Source organism: Aotus nancymaae, unplaced genomic scaffold (genome assembly GCF_030222135.1).
Source record: "Aotus nancymaae isolate 86718 unplaced genomic scaffold, 86718_ANA_hifiasm-v0.15.2.pri h1tg000089l, whole genome shotgun sequence".
NCBI lineage: Eukaryota > Metazoa > Chordata > Mammalia > Primates > Aotidae > Aotus > Aotus nancymaae.
This window is the reverse complement of record NW_026988504.1, coordinates 10,623,191-10,645,484: the sequence shown is the minus strand read 5'-3', so window position 1 is coordinate 10,645,484 and position 22,294 is coordinate 10,623,191. Positions and strand designations below refer to the sequence as shown.

General features: G+C 48.0%; 1 long non-coding RNA gene across 1 annotated transcript in view; it reads right to left on the bottom strand.

Annotated features, from left to right (window-relative positions):
- The window catches only part of LOC105718172 (uncharacterized), a 59,424-nt gene that overhangs the window by 11,634 nt on the left and 25,496 nt on the right, over nucleotides 1–22,294 (bottom strand). The window lies entirely within an intron of this gene.

Sequence of the window (22,294 nt, the reverse complement as noted above, 5' to 3'; positions counted from 1 at the left end):
GAATGTTTGGGAAGCAGTGATTCATTTGTGTATGTGGGTGTGGGGTGTGTGGGGGGGTGTGTACACACGCACACATATAAGTACACACATTCTCACACACAGGCACCCACGGACACTCCAGGTTTCTGAAAAGTTGTGTACCATTACCCAGCTCAAGTTGAAATGAACCCCTGGCCTCCCTGTAGCCCCCGTTTTGAGCTGTATTCTCCCACCACGGACAGGAGAGCCTCCTGCAAACCCTAGCCACCGCGTCCTCAGTCCAACTCTCCAACAGATTGCCAGCCTTCTCTTAAGTCGCCCTGAAAAGCAGCCCAGGGGCAACAAATCCCTCCCTCTTCCACCAGTTCCAACATTTCTCTAATTAATGCAGGAGAAAATTAATTACAGAGGGATTTTCAAGACCTCGGCATCTAATGACCAGCCCCAGCGCCCCCTCCCTTCAGCTTCTTTGAGGCTCCTCATTGGCCCTGCCCGGCCCTGCCCTCCTCCCCTCAACCCTCCCCTCCCCTCCCTTCCCAGAACCCAGGAACAATACCACAGGCTAATTAGGCAGGGAAAGAGTTTCTTGGCAAAAGGGGGCTGAGTGCTAGGTCAGTACCTTGAACAACCCAGAAGAAAAACAAAACAGCATTAAAAGAAAAAGAAAGGGAGGGGGGACCTGTTAATCCCAAGTGCATTTCCGCCAAATATTCTCCTTTTCAAGTGTTTTCTTCCTGGTAAACAAAGTTCTGTGGCTGGCTCTGGAGATTTTAGGACGCGGTTGCTTAGTAATATTGGGGAAAACACGAAGTCTCCACCTCAGCCCCATTTTGTGCCTCCTCTCACTGAGGGGCGGTGACACATTCCCACATTGCGAGGGACAGCCTGTTTGTGAAGAAGAGCTGAGCTTTCTTTTCTTTTCTTCTTTTCATCTCTAACAGCTTCCCAAAGCCCAGCAAAGAACAGAGATTGCTGCTCCCAAGTTTGGTGAATCTAGACCAACGCTGTCCAGCAGAACTCGCTGTGATGATGGGACCGTCCTACATCTGTGCTACCCAATAGGGTGGTCACCAGCCACACGCAGCCATTGGGCACCTGAAATATGGCTTGTGCAAATGAGCAACTGAATGTTCAATGGTATTTCATGTTGATTAATCGAAACTGAAATAGCCACAGGGGGCTTGTGGCTCAGAAAGCCACAGCTCCTGTCAAAACCTCTGTGGGCTGGAGGTAACCAAGGGCACAGCGGTAGAGTCTGGGTGGCTAGGTGACATTTACGAGGGACAGAGGATGGGATGGTATGAGGAACACAAAGGTCCTGATTTCACTGCAGCCCTGTCTTCTCTTTGCTGTGGCCTCGGGCATCACTGAAATTGATCCTCAGTTCCCTCTTCTGTAATGTGACAGACGATCACCAGAGTGCTCCTCACGATTGTTTTGAGGCAGGGGCAATGGATTCCGAGTCTCCTAGGGATCCCTTCCACCGGAGAATAACAAATACAGGCAGCCCTGGTGCTCCGCCATCCTGCCCACTCTCCAGTCTCAACTCCTGCTCTTCCTTGGCTTGCATTTTTTGTTCCCAGAATTCCATGCACTTTCAACCTTGGTATCTGTGCCTATGTCATGTCCTCTGCCTGCAATCCCTGCCCTTCTGGTTGCCTTGCCTTGGCCAAAAAGATTCCTGATCAATTTCAAGGGTCCTAAAGAATAAGGAATCCTCTGGGCTCTGAGCTGGGAAAACTATTTCCCCTCTCCTGTCATCCCATCTTCCCCATCCCCTGTCATCCCGTCTTCTCCTCTCCACTCATTCCGTCTTCCCCTCCCTTATTTATTTATTTATTTAGAGACAGAGTTTTCACTCTTGTCGCCCAGACTGGAGTGCAATGGCGCAATCTTGGCTCACTGCAACTTCCGCCTCCTGGGTTCAAGTGATTCTCCTGCCTCAGCCTCCCGAGTAGCTGGGATTACAGGCAACTGCCATCACACCTGGCTAATTTTTATATCTTTAGTAGAGATGGAGTTTCACCACGTTGGCCAGGCTGGTCTCAAACTCCTGACCTCAGGAGATCCACCTGCCTTGGCCTCCCAAAGTGCTGAGATTACAGGTGTGAGCCACTGCACCCAGCCTCTTCCCCTCCCTAATAATCCTATCTTCCCTTTTCTCATCATTACATCTTTCCCTCTCTTACAATCCTGCCTTTCTCTCTCCTGTCATCCCATGTTCCCCTCTCTTGTCATCTCTCTTTTTTCTTTCTTCCCACTTCTCTTTCCAATATGGCTGCCACTAGCTGCACATGGCAACTAAGCATTTGAAACGTCACTGGTATAACTGAGCAACTGAATTTTTAGTGTGATTTAATTCATTGAAGTTGAAATAGCCACACATGGCAAGCTCTTGCTTGCTCGCTTGCTTGCTCTCTTGTGCTCGCACACACCCCATAGGCTGTAGCTGAGCTACACGCCCCTCTCCCACCCCATCCCTCTGAACACATGTGCCCCTGAACTTACCTACAATCTTGTATTTAAGCAACCTCTTAACAAATCTGCCATCCCATTAGAAAGTGAACTATTAGAAAAGACAGAGCTCGTGTTCCACCCCGGTTTTGTTTCTCATCTATGTCTCAGCATTCAGTACAGCATCTAGTACAGAGTAACTTCTCAATGAATATTTCTCATCCACGAAACAGAAATTGTTCATCAGTCTATCACCTACAACAGGGATCAGCAAACTACAGTCCACAGGCCAAACCCAGCCCACTGCCCACTTTTGCATGGCCCTCAAACTGAAAAGGTTCTGTAATTTTTAAATGATCATATAAGTACCTCCCTAATAGCCTTAACTTTGCCTCTTGGCCTACAAAGCCTAAGATTTTTTGCTTTCTGGCCCTTTAAGAAAAAGTTTGCCAATCTCTGGTCTGGATCCCAAGAACAGCTGTGAATAGGGCCTGGTGTAGCCTGTGGTTAGAGAAAGGGATACAGGAGGTCTGGGGAGGGGTGTGGAGAGAGAGGCCCACACCTGAGACAGTCCCAGCAAAGCTGAGCCCACAGGTACCTGGCTAAGACTGCAGGAGCTGGTCCTCAGGGACACTGCCAGCCAGGGCAGCAGAGACAGGCACACCTCCTGCTTCCTTCTCCCTCTCTCACCTCCATAGCCCCACTGCAAACACCTCGGGGACTAGGGCTTAGAGGACATGCAATGTGACCGTCTAAGAAAATTTGGGCCGGGAGCGGTGGCTCACGCCTGTAATCCCAGCACTTTGGGAGGCCGAGGCAGGTGGATCACGAGGTCAAGAGATCGAGACCATCCTGGTCAACATGGTGAAACCCCGTCTCTACTCAAAATACAGAAAATTAGCTGGGCACGGTGGCGCGTGCCTGTAATCCCGGCTACTCAGGAGGCTGAGGCAGGAGAATTGCTTGAACCCAGGAGGCGGAGGTTGCGGTGAGCCAAGATCATGCCATTGCACTCCAGCCTGGGTAACAAGAGCGAAACTTCGTCTCAAAAAAAAAAAAAATACAAAATTAGCCAGGCATAGTGGTGCATGCCTGCAGTCTCAGCTACTCAGGAGGCGGAGGTTGCTGTGAGCTGAGATCACACCACTGCACTCCAGCCTGGGTAACAAGAGCGAAATTCCGTCTCCAAAAAAAAAAAAGAAAGAAAGAAAATTTGACCGTGCCTAAGCTCGAGCCATGGCGAATGGAAGATGGGATGTTTTGTATTCTGTTTTGTGGTTTGACTACATAAAGTAGCATTTTCCATTTAAAATAAAGCCCCTAAGCATATTTTTAATAGCAATGGAAAGGTCTTCCAAAGAGACATACATCGGGGCTTGGAAGCAATCTGGCAGGCAGGAAGCAGTCTGTCCTTCCCTTTCCTGCTAAAACATGAACCGAGGTTTCTAAGAACCAAAGCAAAGATTGCTCCAGGCCCTGACACAACCACATCAAGGTGAGCAACACGATCCTGAAAGGTTAGCCCATCTCTGTTCTACGCTCCTCGATAGCCTCCACACCCGGCCCGTTTCTTCCTAATCTCCACCCCAGAAACAATTTGTCAGTCATCTCTCCAAATACCACAGGATCTGTGAATGTCTCCTGGCCCACTCACTTCCCTGCTGGGTTCACCCTTCCAAACAGAGAGGGGCTGAGCGCACCCAATGTGCTAAATATTTCCCTGCTGCAGAATCTATTTTGCTGCTGCGGCTGCTGCTTGGCAGCAAAGAGACAGGAAGCTATTTAGATATATTATCTTCCTTTTCAGGAAGTTGAGAGGAACTTTTCTATTGGAGTTCACACAAACATTCTGTCTAATGGTCATTTAGTCATGCTGGCTCATTAGGTCACCAGTGAGGAATGCCCAGGCTGATTAAACATCATTCCAGCTTCTCTACTTGCTGCCCGCCAGGTCCCGGGGAGAAAACAGAGCTTCCCTGGCCTGGTGGTGACCAAGACGAGGAGCCCATCCTGAAAGCCACAGGGGCTCGCTGCCAACCTCACAGCCCCTCCCCAGCTCCCACGCAGAGTACTTCTTACTTCTAAGGGAGGCTGATGCCTTTATAAAGAATTGTGTATGGCACTAAGTAGGAAGGTGGGCCCCATGAATACCTCTGGTCAGAAAATGCTGTCCTTTAAGGGAGATCAAAGAGGGCCCTCGGCAGAAGGCGCTGAGAATGCCGTTCCCAAAAACTGCAAGACAGACCCGTGATGAGGTCACATAGATGAATTGACAGTTAGAACACAAGCTTGCTGCAGAATGTAATAGCTAACTATGAGTGAGTGGTGGTGGTTATGTATTAGACATATCCCAAGTGTTTTATGTGTATTCACTCATTTAAGGCTTGAACAACTCAAGGAGGTAGGAATAATGAGGAAATTGGCCCAGAAAGTCAAATACAGTATTTCTGCTTAAGGCTGCACACACAGTGGACCTAGCCTGTGCTGTCTATGAGGACTTTCTGCAGTGATAGACATGTCTTATGTCTGTGCTTTCCAGTGGGGTCACCACTGGCCACGCATGGCTATTAAGTCCTTGAAAAGTCAGTAATGTGACTGAGGAAGTGAATTTTACATTTTATTTAACTATAATGCATTTAAATTTACTCGGTGCATGTGGCTAGTGGTTACCATATTAGACTCCCCGGATCTAGTGGTCTGGCTCTAGAACCTACACCCTTAAAGCTTGGACTGTCGTGCCTTTCAAATCAATTAAGAGAATATGGAACTACTTACTGGGAGAATAATTAAACTCTGAAGGTGGAGCTTAGGTAGAGCTTCATCGGTATCTTAAAGGACAAGAACTTGTGAGAAATCAGACGAAATAGGAAGTGGAAAAGTTAGCTTAAATGACACAGTAGGCATTCAGGTCAGGTGTTTGAGGGCTATGCCTGTAAAAGGAGGAAGGTAAAATACCAACATGGCTTGTCAAGCGAAGAAGTGGCTTCCTCTTTTCTAACCAGTAAATTATACTGAGCTGTGACTACGTGACCTTACTAAGTCTTGCTCTCTAGAATCATGTGGTCTAGGTGGGAAGCCAGGTCTGATCCCCCAAACAATGCCAGGATGTGTGGGCCAGGGTGGATGGCAGTACTAGTCTGTTTATTCTGTTTCCCTCCAAAACCTTCCTAATGAGCTGTGTCTGGGAGGGAGTGATATTTTCCACAATATCTTGGCCACTCTTTGGTTGTTTTTTTTTTTTTTTTTTTTTGAATCTTCACTTTTCCATGCCATAAACACCATATGCCATGACCCTATTCTAGTTAGACGTTCGTCCATAAAGATAGGAGTGGTCAAGGAAGTCTTCAGGGAGGAGAAGGCATTTAAGCTGGAAGTTGAAGGAAATGCCTTGAATTAGAAAAGTGGGACAGTGGAAAGGTTGAGTACAATGACACACTTGGAAGGAAACATGAACTGTTCTTGACGACTCTTGGAGACTGACAAACAGAGATTAGTCAAAAATGACTTTACATGTTTGAGCTTGGATAAAAATAGTGGTTCTTGGGGTAAACACAGGAACTTTAGGGGATGGTGGGAGACGGTTTCAGAAATGATGACTTTGGTTTTGGGCATGTGGATTCTGAGGTGACAGATTGTGGAAATCCTGGATTGAGATCCACTTTTCAGTTTAGATGGGAGGAGGATGGATTAGAAGGCTGCCTGAGATCACCTCCATTCCTAGCACTCAGAGAAGTTGCTTTTCCTCTTCATTAGCCAAGGCAGAATGAAGAGGAGCCACAGGACTCCAGAGAGGTTCACATCACCACCCCACAGGGGACAAACGCGTACCTTGTTTTCTGAGTTGACAGACATCCGGTTACTTCATCCTGGAAGTTACATTCATCTGCCCTTTGGAACGTCCTGCCCAATGACCGATTTTTTAAAATAGCTTCTTTTCCCTGATTATATTTGTAATACCAACTCACTGCAAAACATTTGAGAAAGCTCAAAAACAGAAAGAAGGAAATGCAATCACATAGACACACATACAGAGACCCACACACAGATATATATGTATAGAGAGAATACACATACACACATACACACACGTACGTGTATGTATGTCTGTGTATGGTGTTATAGCTTTCATCCATTTTAGCTGGTATTTAAAAATGCACTTTTAGCTGACAAAATCTGTAAGAATAAACAAGAAGATAAAAATAGCCAACTTCTATTGAGTTGCTAGTATGTTGTAGACATAGGGGAAAAATATGCTCCGACCTCTGCACACACATTTTAAAACAGTCTGTTCCTAAAATGTATCTATCAACTCTCCCCTTATTACCCAACATTCTTCAACACTCAGGTAGGTGTTGGTACCTGTTTAACATCCCTTTTTGCCATGTGCTTATTTTTTCCCTTCTAACTAGAGAGCTATAGTTTCAGAATCGCCTGTAACAACAACCTCAGAGGCAGCCTAGGAGAGGCCACGAAGAGACAGGGTTGGGGGCTGACACATCATTAGGGATCCAAAAAAGCAGAATTCCTGCCAGGATGCCCCGCCAATATTCTAAACTTCAAACCTTGAATTCCGGAATCTAAAGAATACCACGGATAAGAAAATAAACATTAAACACACCTAGAGAAATATAATAAATAGACACGTGTTAACAGTGCAAGCAGAGAGCCTGAGAGCCTCTGGAAAGAGACAAGAGTGGGGAAGGCATGAGAGGAGGTAGGACAGGACCCAGGGGAATTTGCGAGCTGCTGTGTTTAACCTGTCCCAGGAAAATCGGGACTGAAATATTCCCTAGTGAACATGATCGGTATATGCAGTTCACCCACAGATCATGGAGACATACCCAGATACAGACACACACCTCATACAACCTCGATGGGCAATTCTTCCCTCCCACCTTAGTCTCCTGGGGATACCAGCTAAGAGACTGGTGCTTCATTCTTGGAGATAGCCACAGTCTTTTTTTGGAGGTGGGTGGATCCTCATCTGGTTCATTTTTTCAAGAAACTGCCCACTCCCTGAGAAAAGTTTGCTGGGGAGAGAGTTGTCTCACTGCATACGTCTCCGAAGGGAAGAGAAGGGATAGCCTTTCCTCCTAAGATAACACAGCAGCCTCCCCCCACCCCACCTCCTGCAAGTCTCCCACCAAAACCTTCCTAATGAGCTGCCTCTGGGAGGGGGTGGACATTTTCCACAATATCTTGGCCACTTCTTGTGTTTTTTTTTTTTGAATCTTCACTTTTCCATGCCATAAACACTGTTTGCCATGACCTCTCCCTCACTACCATCTCAGATTGCTTCTCATGCGTGAAACATATTTTTGTTCATTATTTTATTGTCCACAACCCTTCCTTCCCAACCGTCCAGCCCGGGTCTCCCTCCCTGCACCCTTCACCCCGACGTCATACATATAATGAATTGCCATTCCTTCAGACAACGGGGTGGAAAACTGTGGTCTCCAAGGCAACGGGGTATCTTGGGGTAGGGTGCTGGGGAGGGGGGCCTTGCCCTGCCAGGAAAGGACTGGAAGTAAAGGGGGCGGGGAGGCACAAGCAGAGATGATATCATTCCTGAAGCCTGAAAGCAGCCAATCCGCTGGTGAGGATATGATGTCATCTCCTCCGCCCCCACCCCCTCTTAGCCTAGGTAGCCCCACTGAGAATTCTAGACAAGTATTGAACTGAAGTTGTATTACTGTGAGAGAAAGGGGGCGGGGGATGGCGATGGGAGAGAGAAAGAGATCTACGGACCCTCTGGATGGCCCAAGCAGACACTACAGTCTTCACCAGAGGCAGCCCCATAAAAATGTCATCGGCTCAGGGCTCTCCCCGCATTACAACACAATGATTTGTTTGGGGAGAAGAAAAAAAACCTAAGATTTATTTTGCAACCACACCTCCGCCTCCCTTGGAAGAGAAATACCGACCAGTAAGAAGTTGTGAATGAAGTGTCTGCAGATGGGCCCCCCTCGCCCAGCCTGAGAACTTTCCAGACAGAAAGGTGCACATGCTCACACAGCAACCAGCTGAGTCGATGTCTGCTGCTCTCAGCAGCCACAGGGATGGAGGACCCGCTCAAGGAGCTCCAAAGTACGAGCCTGGTTCGGGGCAAAGCTGCCCAACCCAGTGGTGTGAGCCACGGAAGGTGCTGGGGGGAGGGGGGCCTGTCCCCAAGACACTGACAGCATCTAGGGCTCAGTGCCAGGCTCCCGGGAGAAGCAAACAAGCCTTGGCTTTAGGGAGGGGTGCAGGCTCATTAGAGAGCCCACTGAAGTGTTACCACCATGCAGAGAGGAGGAGTGTGAGGGCACGGCTCTCCTCTTCCAGTTTTTTCTCTTGGGATGGGGAAGCAGTGCTGTTTGGAAAACAGCACACTCAAGCCTTCCCCCTCAAATGCCAGAAATGTTCCCGGTAGTCCAGCCACAAGGACAGTGTGTGCAATGGCTTGGACCAGGCCAGAGCTGCTCTCCCACCCCTTAAACAATGTTAAAAAGCAGGTTCCCCCACATGCTCCTTCTGGGGTTATCCCATATGAACCCACTTAGGTTGCCTTTGAGGAAACAGAGAAGTAAAGATCCCCCATCCAGTCTCCATTTTGCAGAAGTGGGCATCAAGGGCCAGAGAAGGGACAGGACCAGTCCAGTGACCAACAGAGTCTCCAGTGACTCTGGGGCTATGCCTAGGACTCTGTCTCCGTCCACTGTTCATTCCCAAGGACGAGCCCATGACACAGTAACAGCAGCTGAAGATGGAAAGCCTTCAATCTCAGTGTCACCTGTCTGCCACTTTCTGCCTAAGTAATGACATTGTTGGAATGAGCTTATGATGGTCTCCATCCCCCACGTCTGCGAACTGTGAGCAAGATGTCTGCTGCATAGCTCACATGTGTCCAGGACCAGCAGCCCTGACTCACACAGAATGGTGAGGCACAGCCTCACTTCCAAAGGGCCCGAGATCCGGTAAGGGAGACAAAACAGAGGTCATGAAAACATGTGTAAATTGTATACACAAGTAGGATGAACGAGGGCTGGGTTTGCTCAAAAGAAGAGGTGCAACTCTGACTTATGGCAGATACTTACTGGCCTCCTACTCTCTGCCAAGTGCTGACATAAAAACAGGGTTGGGTCTGAGTTCTACCCTCATGACATTTACATCAGGAGAGGGAGACTGAGGCTGTAAACTTACAGTCTTCCCTATGGAAGTCCCAGGAAGACAGGGGCTTGGTTGTCTGGAGGCTCTGTGAACCCACACCTAGCATAGTGCCTGCTATATAGCAAACACACGATATGTTGAGTAACAAACAAGCAGTGCCGGGAAGGGTGTTCCTAACTCTAGAGGATGTCAGTTACTCTAAAGAGGCTTTGGAAGGTTAATGATCACTTGCCAGATGAAGAGAGGGGCAACGTTCTAAGTAGAGGCAGCAACATTTGTAAAAGCGTGATATATAAGCTCAGGACAGGATAGGTAAGCTAAGAGAATGAATAACCCCTGTATTAGTCCATTCTCGCACAGCTCTAAAGAACTTCCCAAGACGGGGTAATTTATGAAGAAAACAGGTTTCATTGACTCACAGTTCCACATGGCTGGGGAAGCCTCAGGAAACTTACAATCATGGGGGAAGGGAAAGCAGTCACGTCTTACATGGCAGCAGGTAAGAGAGCATGTATAGGAAGTGAAGGGAGAAGAATCCCTTATAAAACCGTCAGATTTCAGGAGAACTCACTCACTATCACAAGAACAGCATGGGCGGAACCACCCGCATGATCCAATCACCTTCCACAGGTCTCTCCCTCAACACCTGGGGATTACAATTCGAGATGAGATTTGGGTGGGTACACAAAGAGGAACCATATCAACTTCCAAATCCCCATGGCTTAAGACAACAACGGTCTATTTCTTATTTTTGCTACATGTCCATTGTAAGTCATCTAATGACTCTTCTCCATGCTGTGGCCACTCTCTGACCCAGGCCGATGGAGCAGCCATAGCTGGAATATTGCCGGTCACCATCAAAGATGAAAAGGAGGGCTCAGCCCTTATGTGGCACACCCTGCCGCTCATAAATCATTGGCCATAACTGGTTACATGACCCCACCCAACCCCTACAAGGGCCAGGAAGTACAGTCCCAACTAATTCACCATAAGCAAAAAGCTAGGAATATTTGGCAGCAGCATTAATGACTATCACACTCAGACATGTAAAACTGATCTTGTATCTTTGAGCTGTGAGCTGTAGTAGTCCAGGAAGGCTTCATGGAGGAGATGGGCTCAAAACGGGCTCTGAAAAATAGACAAGAGCCGGGAAGGCAGAAAGAAGAAGGAAGGGCACTGCAGACTGCAGAGACAAGCCAAAGCCAGATACTGGGAATGAAGCTGGTACCTGGCAGCTGGTGGGGACGAGGAGGTGGACTACAGTGGCAGGATTTGGTTATTTCACCATCTGGATGCCAATCCTTTCACGGTGTCAAGAAAAATTGATTCAGCACACCAAAATGCCAGGTGGCGCTCCTGCAAACCATGCTTTCTCTTTTGGGTCATGTTTTAAACCTTTTATTTGAGAAATTTTCAAATTTATAAAAAGTTGCAGAAATAGTAAAAGATATTCCCGAATATCCTTCAACTAGAGTTTTCTATTATTAACATTTTATTTTATTGAGACAGGGTCTTGCTCTGTCACTCAGGTTGGAGTGCAGTGGTACAATCTCGAATCACTGAAACCTCCACTCCCCAACTCAAGAGATACTCCCACCTCAGCCTCCCAAGTGGCTAGAACTACAGGCATGTGCCACCATGCCCAACTCTTTTTTTGTAGAGATAGGGTTTTGCCATGTTGTCCAGGCTGATCTCAAACTCCTGGACTCAAGCAATCCACCCACATCAGCCTCTCAGAGTTCTGAGATTCACAATATTCTCCTATATAACCACAGTGTAGTTACCAACTTCCCAAATTTGCATTCATAAACTACATTAATTTCTGTCTATGTTCCAGTTTTGCCATTAACGCAATGCTTTCCTTTCTGCCATGCTTTCCCTCCAGCTTACAATCCAATCTAGAGACTGGCATGGCATTAAGCTGCCTTGACTCTTTGGTCACCTCCAATCTGGAACATTGCATAGCTTTCTCATTCTTTTTTTCTTTTTTCTTTCTTTCTTTTTTTTTTTTTTTTTTCTTGAGATAGAGTCTCACTCTGTTGCCAGGCTGGAGGGCAGTGGCGCGATCTCGGCTCACTGCAACCTCTGATTCCCTGGTTTGAGCAACTCTCCTGCCTCGGCCTCCCAAGTAGCTGGGATTACAGGTGTGAGCCACCGCGCCTGGCCCAGCTTTCTCACTCTTTTAAAACAGTCACATTTTTAAAGAACACAGTCCCGCCTTACACCTCTTTTCCTTTAATAGACTGTTCCTCCTGGGCTTTTGTCTGACGTTTCCTGGTGAACAGATAGACTGTGTACATTCCTGGCAGGTGTGCTACTAGGTGAGGCTGTGTCCTCATGGTGTCCCTTGTGGAAGCAAGAGATGCCATCTGCCCTCTTGAGTGACAGTATTTTTGAACCCTTGCTTATGATATCACCCAGTTTCCCCATAAATAATAGCTGCTTTTGTGGAGTTTTCTCTTCCCTTGCAAATTAATAAGCAGTAGGAAAGTATACACTTTAAGACGATACAAATATCTTGTTCCTAGGCTGGGCACAGTGGCTCACACCTATAATCCCAACACTTTGGGAGGCCAAGGCAAGTCGGATCACAAGGTCAGGAGTTTGAGACCAGCCAAGATGGTAAAACCTCATCTCTACTAAAAATACAAAAATTAGCTGGATGTGGCGACGCACCCCATAATCCCAGCTACTCAGGAGGCTGAGGCAGGAGAATTGCTTGAACCTGGAAGGTGGGGGTTGCAGTGAGCCAAGATCTCACCACTGCACTCCAGCTTGAGACTCTGTCTCGGGAAAAACAGAGTGAGACTCTGTCTCGGGAAAAACAAACAAACAAACGAAAAACATCCTGCTCCTCATCAAATTTCTTCTTGGATTTATTATCTACTGATGATTGTTACCTGATCCAAACTTTGCCAAGACGGCTTCAAAAATGTGAGTTTCTAACTGCAACACTCCTTCCACATTCACCTGCCGACCCTCAGAGTTCTATTAGCAAGAGTCGCTCCATCTCCACCCTCATCTATTGATCTACCAATTTATCTATTATCAATCATCTATCTAGATCTGAATACCATTAGCATGGTCCCATGAATTCCTATCATTAATGGCGTATCATTCTTTCCTGCAGTAAACTATTTTACTGCTTACATTTGTGGCAGGCTTGGCCAGAGGGAGCCCCTTCAAGCCAGTTTCCATATCCTTGGGACACGCCTCCGTCCTCTGCTTATTGATACTGTTTTTATAATTGGTCAAAAAATGACTTTATTCATGGGAATGTCCAGTGAGCCCCAGAGGCTGCTGAGACATAGATAAAGGCAGAAGAGTTTCAAGGGAGCTCCTGCCGGCCCCTTCCACCATCCAGGGAAGTGAATCTGCTTTGTCAAGTTGCTGCTGAGTCTGTCTTGACACATACCCTCATGAGAACGTAAGAAACTCACAGTGGCCGGGTGTGGTGGCTCATGCCTGTAATCCCAGCACTTTGGGAGGCCGAGGCAGGCAGATCACTTGAGGTCAGGGGTTCGAGACCAGCCTGGTCAACATGGTGAAAACCCATCTCTACAAAAAATACAAAAATTAGCTAGGCATGGTGGTGCGCATCTGTAACCCCAGGTACTCAGGAGGCTGAGGCAAAAGAATCGCTGGAACCTTGAGATTGGGACGAGTCATCTGACCCACACCTCCAACCTCTTTGACCAAGTTCCTGAGCCTTTGGCTTGAAAGAGAAGGGTGGAAGACAGAAAAGACACCACTCTACATTTTGCCCAACTCGAGCGTTCAGGTAAAACAGCCCAGATCCACTAGCACCTCACACATCCCTCCCCAGAGACTGTGCCCTAGCCCTCGACAATCAGAGCTGGGGGTCAGAGCAGCACTGAATAAAATCCCTCTCTCTTGGTCCTTGGCTTCTGACAAACTAGTTCTCTACTGCCCATTCCCCCACCAGGCCCCATAGGCAAGGCTGCTGGGCCAGATGTGGAGAAGATGCTGGCATCCTGAGTCAACAGTCAGCTCAGCTGGGACCCTGGCTGCTTACACAGAGGAAGACCTGACCTTGGCTCCTATGGGGCTGCCACCCAGCATCAGTTCAGGCTGCATAGAAGCCCCTGGCTCAACTGACCACACAGGCCAGGAAGAATCCCCTTCCCCTTGCATTCTCACAAGGCACCCTCACCACCAACCCCATGTCCTCATGTCACTTGACCCTGGCTGCTCCTGACCCTAGCAGTCAGGGAGCTCTGGAAGATGGAAGGGTGCCTGGAAGGAGGCACGGGAAGGGGCAGGGCTGGAGGGACAGCAGGACCTGGAGAGGACCCTTGCTAACAGTTCTCCTTGGCCCTGTTCCACGGCACAGGCAGCCTGCACTTGGGGCTCCATCTGTGGCCTGTTCCCATGCAACTCTGGCCTTCTCCCCGCAGGCAAATCAGGGCATGTCCGGAAATGATTACAATCAGCCACACTACCCTGAGAGCTGCCCCAGAGCCCAGCTAGGGCAGAAAACACACTGTTCTTCCATTTTATGAATGAGCAAAGCTGTATGCTTTCTATAAACGTCTGCATAAATCATCGGTGGGCATTCCACTCTTGGCATGAGAAAAATCCAATCCAGACTGCACAGGCAGCTTCTTCCCTGGGAGGGAGGCCCAGGGGCCATTCTCTCCATGTCTTCTGGGCTCTAGGGAGCTGCCTCCTGGGCTGGTCTCTGGTTCTGCAGAGAAAGCTCTTGCTCAGACAATGATTCAGCCCCAAAGGGGCGGCAGCTCACCTTTCTAGGGGCCTCCTGGGCTGAGCTCCAGGTGAGGCCCAACCAGACCTGCTAGGGTTCAGGGGATCCTTTGTAAGCCATCCTCCTGGCAGCTCCAACTCTCCCAGGCCCACAGCCCTAACCCTGCCCATCACAGCCTGCACGGCCATTGGAAAGGTCTCTGCGCCCCTGGCATTTTATGTAAAAGCTCCATGTCCACTTAACTAATAAGTAATCATTAATATTACCCCTGGCCCATGTAACCAACTGTTAAACTGACACTAATGAATTGAGTCATGAGCACCATGACCAGTATTAAAGCCAAGTGTGAACTGTTCACTTAAATGACCCAGGCTGATTTATACATCGTGCCTTGCATTTAACCAGAATGGTGGGTATTTTATATCAAAATGCACAGACATTCCCTCCATCCTGGCTTTATTCTTTCTGACTACCTCCCAGCCCCAACTGGATCAGACCAGACCAAACCCGATTGTCCCGGCCTTAGTTATCTGGATCATAGTGCTACCTATTTGGTGAAAATGCATAGAAAATCTGGCATTCAAAATAATGTATTAATGAGTACATTTGACTTTGACTTCGGAGTAGGGTGAAATGAGCATGCTATGAAATTTGGCTAATTCAAATGGCTTGAGTCCTCATTTTATAAATGAGCAAAGCTGGGGAAGAAGACAACTCCCCATGTTGGGAGGACCCGTTCTGCAGGTGTGGCTTACCGGCCTTACCCCAAGGTTGGTTTCTAGGAGGCAGGAGAGAGCAGAGCCTGGACACTTGAGTTAGAGAACAGTCATCTGCTGAGGACAGCCCCTCCTGCCTCTGCCCTTACCTTCTTCCCAGGCATGCTGGGGTTGGGGGCCTCCCTTTTAATTTAGAAGTTAGTGACACATCCACCCCACCAGGACATTATACTTGTGCCAGCTAGCCTGCCTTCCTCATGGTCCCACCCCCAGCTTCAGGGACACTAGAGGCAGCCACTTGCCTCCATCATCTACCCAGGACTCACCGGCAGGATTGGGAGTGGGTAGCTCCTAGGAGGAGTGAAGCTGCAAGGAGCTCAGAGCGGGGCCAGGTGGGCCAGACTGGGAGACCAGGTGGCCATAAGAACCCCGGGGCTCCTCTGTGATGGCAGGGCATGGGTGTTTGGGGTTGGGCAGATGTTGGAGCTTTTGCCTTCTAAAGATCTTGGAAGCTGGTGTTTCCACAACCAGCATTGGAGTTCGTGGGGGAGAATCCTGGGTCTGCAGATAACACCTGTTCCCTGTAACCCCTTGGGGAAGGCCAGGGGGGCCAATGGAGAGGGCCAGGTTAAGGAGCCACCTGGACAATGGCTGCATCGAGGCTGCCTGGGATAAAAGTCAAATCTCACCCTGCAATCCTGGTAGACACACCAGGACACCTACCTGGCCATGTGGCACTGTGGACTGGCTTCGAGCAGGTTAATTTTTGTGTTAAAAGACTCTAGAGTCTCACTGCTTGATTTTCTTCCCTTCAACTCACTGCTGGGCTTTAATTTCTAGATCCCTTACAGCTGTGCGGCCTTGGGCGCGTTACCTAACCCCTCCGAGCTTCGTTTTCTACATCCATGCAATGGGCATGAGAACAAGCACACCATTCATGCGAAAGGGTTAAGTGAGATATTGCATAGAAAGCCCTTTGCACAGTACCTGGCACATGGTAAGTGCTCATAAAAGATGGCTATGTCATCTTCATTATTCTTCCCCTCGGCCGTCTAACCTCTGTGCCTCTGGACAGAAGGTTCTAGTCTCCCCACTTTCCCACTCATCAGCCTCACATCCTCCTGTGTCCTCTACTCCCAGAAACGCGTGTGGCAGGGCTGGGAGCTGTCGGCTGCAAGCCCAGCCATCTCAGCAGAGCCAGCTCTCAGCAAACCCATTTCCACCTGAACTGCCAAGGTGTGCCGTCCGAGGCCAGGCCTGCAGGCTGTCACATTTAGCATCTGGTTCTCGCTTTCCCTCTGCTCCTGGCCTCGCCTGCCCCTCAGGACGCTCTCAGCCACCCTGCTGCCTCTGTCAGGCCCTAACTCGTCCGGCCGGCTTGCCTTGGTACCGGGGCTTATCCAAACATCTTCATCGCTTTTCATAAATTCAATCCCTCCTTATCAGCCGCACCATCAGGAGGAAGGGCAGGAGGGGCTTGTGACTGAAGTGTGGGGAAGAGAAGCTTTAATTAGCCTCCTTGCTCCCCGGGGTCACCCACAGTTCAACCGCCCTGCCTCCGCATGCTCCCAATCACGTAGTGAGAAGCCAGCCCTGCCGTGCTCTCACCGCCACACTGCACACCGCCTGTACGGCTGGCCTCTGCTCCCTGTGTCCAGGGCTGTGTGCTGGGCAGGAGTCCTGCAAATTGGAAATGAAAATCAGCCAGCACCATCCCTTAGAACATCAGTTCTGTGACAGCTGCTTTGCCCCCATCTCCCAACTCTCAGTACAATACTGCTGCAGCAAAACCCCAACCTTGGTTCCATGAGCAAACTCACTTTGCAGAGTGCCAGCCCCCATCAGAATGCAACGTGCTTTGCCAGTCCTCAGAAACGGCCTCCATGATAACGAGGTAAAGAGAGCACCTGGGCTTCGAATCGGCCTCACCAGCACTCTGAATTCTGCTACCTTTTAGCTGTGCAGCCTTGGAAAAGTTTCCTCATCCTCAAAAATAACAAAGCATGGATAAGAGTACCTAGCCTTCCTACCTCCCATTGCTGTGAGCCCTAAGCGAGAATATATGCGAATATGCTTTCCAATGTGCCAAATTCTAAACAAATGACACGTTTGTTTAGAACGTCCAGCCCACTCGGGGTCCAGCTCACCAGGCGTGTGGAAACATCTTGCCCAAAATACCAGGCTCAGAGACTGATTCTTTCCACGCTTGTTTATTCGCTTAACTCAGCCACTGCCCTGAAGCCCAGTTTCTTCCGTGAAGACCTTAATTTGAATCCCCAGCACCTCGCTGCTAGGGTTTAAAAGCTGGGGCTAATTTTTCATGGTATAAGGACATCGTCTCCAACTCCACCCCCACCTACTTCTGCTTGCCTGCTCTTCCTGAACATTCAATCACTCGGCGGGGGTTGTATGGGAAGCCAAACACAGCCCTTCCCAGATCCCTGCCTTGTACATCAGCTTCAAATTCCCAAGATAATCAAAGAGCCAAATTCATTTGATAATAACATTTCTTTGCAAGGGTGCTTCTCGGTGCCAAGCCTCATCCTAGCGCCTTTGAGAGCTTCCTTGGCTGTTTCCAGCCTGCCCAGAGGGGCAAAAAACAGTGGGACCCTAGGGTTTACCCTCCAGCTAGGACTGTCTTGGGCAAATGACCAAGGATTTCTTAGATCTTTGGGGAGAAGGCAGAGGCAGTTCCACAGATAGAACCCCAAGAGTGGCTGCTCAAAGGTGCTGAATGAATGGCTTCTTTAGTCATTGCGTTCTCTGGGAGAAATGGAAACTGTCATCCTCCAATGTGGTTCATAAAAGGACCCACCGGGGAGGAGCCCCTCACCCAGTGCTCAGCCTCGTGCTGGCCCATTAACATGCAATGAGTGTTAGATCAGAGGAGACAGATCGAAGCAAAAGAGACACAGTCTTAGATTCCCCAAGAGGTTCCAGCCCACGCACTCATGATTACGATTATAAGCTGGCATGTATGCGTTATCCAGGCCTTCCGAGCACATTCTCATGCATTTTCTCTTTTGATCTGAGGCAGATAACGCAGACAGGAGCATGCGCCTGGAAGGCCACCCTGTCGCACAGCACACTGACTGAGCAAGAACAAAGACCGTAAATGAAGAAGGATGTTTGCACTCTGCTCCCCGCTTGCCTGAAAACAGGAAACTTTGAAGACCTGTTCTGGCAAGGTTCCCACCTCTTCCTCACCCCAAAGCTGAATAGCCTAAAAGCTCTTATTTTTATTACTTTTTTTTTCAAGAGGGGAAATCTTTTCCAAGGCACTATTCTTTTTCTTCTTATTTTGCTGCTGTGATAGAGAACAGTGTTCTGATGGTTCAATGGGGAAATGAGGATCGCTCATGAGTGATTTTCCCCTTTTCTTTTCACCTGACATACAACCTGGGCAGGTCTTGCCTTCCTCAAGCACCCTGCAAGGAGAAGTCGTCAGGAATGGGGAATTCCAGCAGGTGATTCAATCGAGACAGCTGGGCAGGATCCTGCAGCTGATGGCTTGGGAACGAGGGAGTCAGAGGTGCCAGGCCTGTGGAAGTATGCCTGTCCGCAGATGACAGGGATCACAACATAATGACACCGACTTGTCCTGAGGATGGTTTCAACAGACACCAGGCAGGATTGAAAAAGAACTCTCTTGCTGACAGAGAAGGACAGGGACCAGTCAGCTAGGAAACCCAAAAGCCAAATATTTCTGAGCATAGGAGCAGGAGCAGTGAGTTATCTCTGGAAGCAGCAGGCAGGACCTGGGCCAGAATGGCTTTGTGAGATTCTATTCCGCAGCCTCAGCAGCCTCTGAGTCTTACAGTCCCAATTCTTAAAATTGAAACATGGGCAAGGTACTAGATCTCTTTATCGGTCAGTGTCCTCCAGAGAATCAGAACTATTATATAAATAGATAGATCTATTTTAATAAATTAGTCCAAGCAATTGTAGGGATTGGGAGGTCTGAAATCTGTAGGGCAGGCCAAAAGGGTGGGAAGTGTTGATGTTGCAATCTTGACTTCAAAATCTGTAAGACAAGCTGGCAGGCTGGAAACCTAGTCAGGAGTTGATGCTGCAATCTTGAGGCAGAATGCCTTCTTCCCTAGAAAACCTCAGATTTTGCTTTTAAGGCCTTCAACTCACTGGATGAAACCCATCCACCTTCCCAAAGCTCCTTTACTCAAGGTCAACTGATTATTGACGTTAACTACATCTACGAAATGCCTTTCCACAGCAACCTCTCGATTAGTGTTTGATCAGATACTGAGGCACAATAATCTTGCTAAGTGTAAAGAGAAATCATCACAATCTCACTGATGACAGGCTCCAAGGTCATTTTGTGGGCTCTGCCATCCTCCCATATGAGAGTCCAGTAAGTAGGTTTTACCCTCAATTGACAGCCTTTTGATATTCGCTCTAAATCACCACCCACCATGAGCCACTAGTGTGAGGCAGGGCCCAGTGATGCCTCCCAAGTTGAACTGAACTACATTTCAGAAATTAACAGGCCAGAGGCTTAGGAGATGTGGGTTCAAGTTCTAGCTCCACCATCAGTTGGTGGTGGTGGTCCCTTGGGCAGGTCATTTTTCTTCCCTTGGGCCTCTGTTGTGTGTGTGTGTGTGTGTGTGTGTGTGTGTGTGTAAGCACACACCCACATGTAAGTGTTTGTATAGTATAAGCTGATCCTTGAACAACATGGTCTGAACTGGCAAAGTCTACCTATATGGGATTTTCAATCAAAGTTGCACTGACTGTGTCTGCCTCTCCTGCCTCCCCTTCTACCTCCTCCACCTTTCCTATCTACGCCACCCCTGAGACAGCAAGACCAACCCCTCCCCTTCCTCCTCTTCTTCAGCCTACTCACTGTGAAGATGATGAGGATGAAGGCCTTTATGATGATCCACTTCCACTTAATGAATAGTAAATATGTTTTCTCTTCTTTACAATTTTTTAAAATTTTACTTTAAGTTCTGGGATACATGTGTAGAACGTGCAGGTTTGTTACATAGGTATTCATGTGCCATAGTGGTTTGCTGCACCTATCGACCTGTCATCTAGGTTTTAAGCCCCACATGCATTAGGTATTTGTCCTAATGCTCTCCCTCCTCTGGCCCCCAACTCCCTGACAGGCCCCAGTACGTGATGTTCCCCTCCCTGTGTCCATGTGTTCTCATTGTTCAACTCCCACTTATAAGTGAGAACATGTAGTATTTGGTTTTCTGTTCCTGTGTTAGTTTGCTGAGGATGATGGTTTCCAGCTTCATTCATTTCCCTGAAAAGGACATGAACTCATTCTTTTTTATGGCTGTATAGTATTCCATGGCATATATATGCCACATTTTCTTTATCCAGTCTATCATTGATGGGCATTTGGGTTGGCTCCAAGTCTTTGCTATTGTAAATAGTGCTTCAATAAACATATATGTGCATATGTCTTTATAGTAGAATGATTTATAATCCTTTGGGTATATAACCAGTAATGGGATTGCTGGGTCAAATGATAATTTTCCATATGATTTTCTTAATACCATTGTCTTTTCTCTACCTTACTTTATTGTAGTAATACAGTATATGGTACATATAACATACAAAATATGTGTTAAAATAATGTCATGTTACTGGTAAGGCTTCCAGTCAACACAATTCTATTAGTTAAGTTTTAGGGGAGTACACAGGTTTTTAGTTACATGGTGGCTCAGCACGCCTAACTCCTGCATGGTTCAAGGGTCAACTGTCTATAGAAGTTGAACCAGAGGCTATCCACTTGTAGCAAATGGTTAAATCACTTATCACATATCCATGCTATGGAATATCATATTGCAGTTACAAAAGAATAAGGTATGCAATACACTGATGGAGAAACGGCAGAGCAATGCATATACCACGTCTTAGCCTGTTCAGACTACTATAACAAAATACCATGGACTGTACTGAGTGGCTTATACATGACAGAAATTTACTTCTCACAGTTTTGGACGTTGAGGATTCAAGGTCGGAGTACCAGCCTGGTTGGGTTCTGGTGAGGGTCCTTTTCTGGGTTGCAGACTACTGACCCCTTGCTATGCCCTCACATGGCAGAAGGGAAAATAGCTTCCTGAGGCTTCTTTAATAAGGGCACTAATCCCATGTACAAGGGTGTCATCCTCATGACCTAGTCACCTCCCAAAGGCCCCACCTCCTAATACATCACCTTGGGGGTTAGAATTTCAACATATGAATTACAGGAGGACACATCAGACTATAGCGTACTATCAGCCAAATCTACAAGCTCTATCTACATTTGTAGCTGTGTGTGTGGTGTGTGTGTGTGTATCCAGAAAGACCAGAATAAAGTGCACTAGGCTGCTCTCGTGGTTACCCAGAAGAGGAAAGTGAGATGGGTGGTGGGGCAAGAGAGATGGAACTAAAGCTTCATACACCTATCCTGTTTCCAACCAGAAAGGAGTCACATGTCATCTATATGATTTTAGATCACAGTAACAACAACAACAACGAAAGTGAGTACACTTAAGCTAGTTCCTGTCATTATTTCAGAATTGTCCCATCTCTTCTAATCCCCAAATTCTCCTGGAGGGGGCCTCTCAAAAGTTTAGCTTACTATTAAGGAGTGTGTAAGCAAGATCGTTAGCAAATGCCATCCTAATGCTAACATTTTTCCATCGAAACTTCAGTTACAGTATCATTTGGGTTCTTGGCAGGAAATAAATGGCACACTCAAGTTAGTGACTCTGAGGCGAGTTGGTAAAGGGGTTGTTCATGCAAGTTGTGTCATGCAGGACAGTGCCATCCGCAGGTCTCCAGTACTGCCCTCAAGGGGGCAGCTGCAAGTGACCACACAGGGGGATAGAATGGGGAGGGGACGATGTGATGGTCAATACCGAGTGTCAACTTGGTCAGTCTGAAGATGCAAAGTACCGATCCTGGGTGTGTCTGTGAGGGTACTGCCAAAGGAGATTAACATTTGAGTCAGTAGACTGGGAAAAGCAGACCCACCCCCACTCAGGGTGGGCACCATCTAATTAGCTGCCAGTTTGGCCAGAATAAAAGCAGGCAGAGGAGCGTGGAAAAAACTAGACTGGCTTAGTCTTCCAGCCCACATCTTTCTCCTGTGCTGGATGCTTCCTGCCCTCAAACATCAAACCCCAACTTCTTGAGCTTTTGGGCTCCTGGAGCTTCGACCACAGACTGAGGCTGCACTGTCAGCTTCCCCACCTTTGAGGTTTTGGGACTCAGATTGGCTTCCTTGCTCCTTAGCTTGCAGACGGCCTACTGT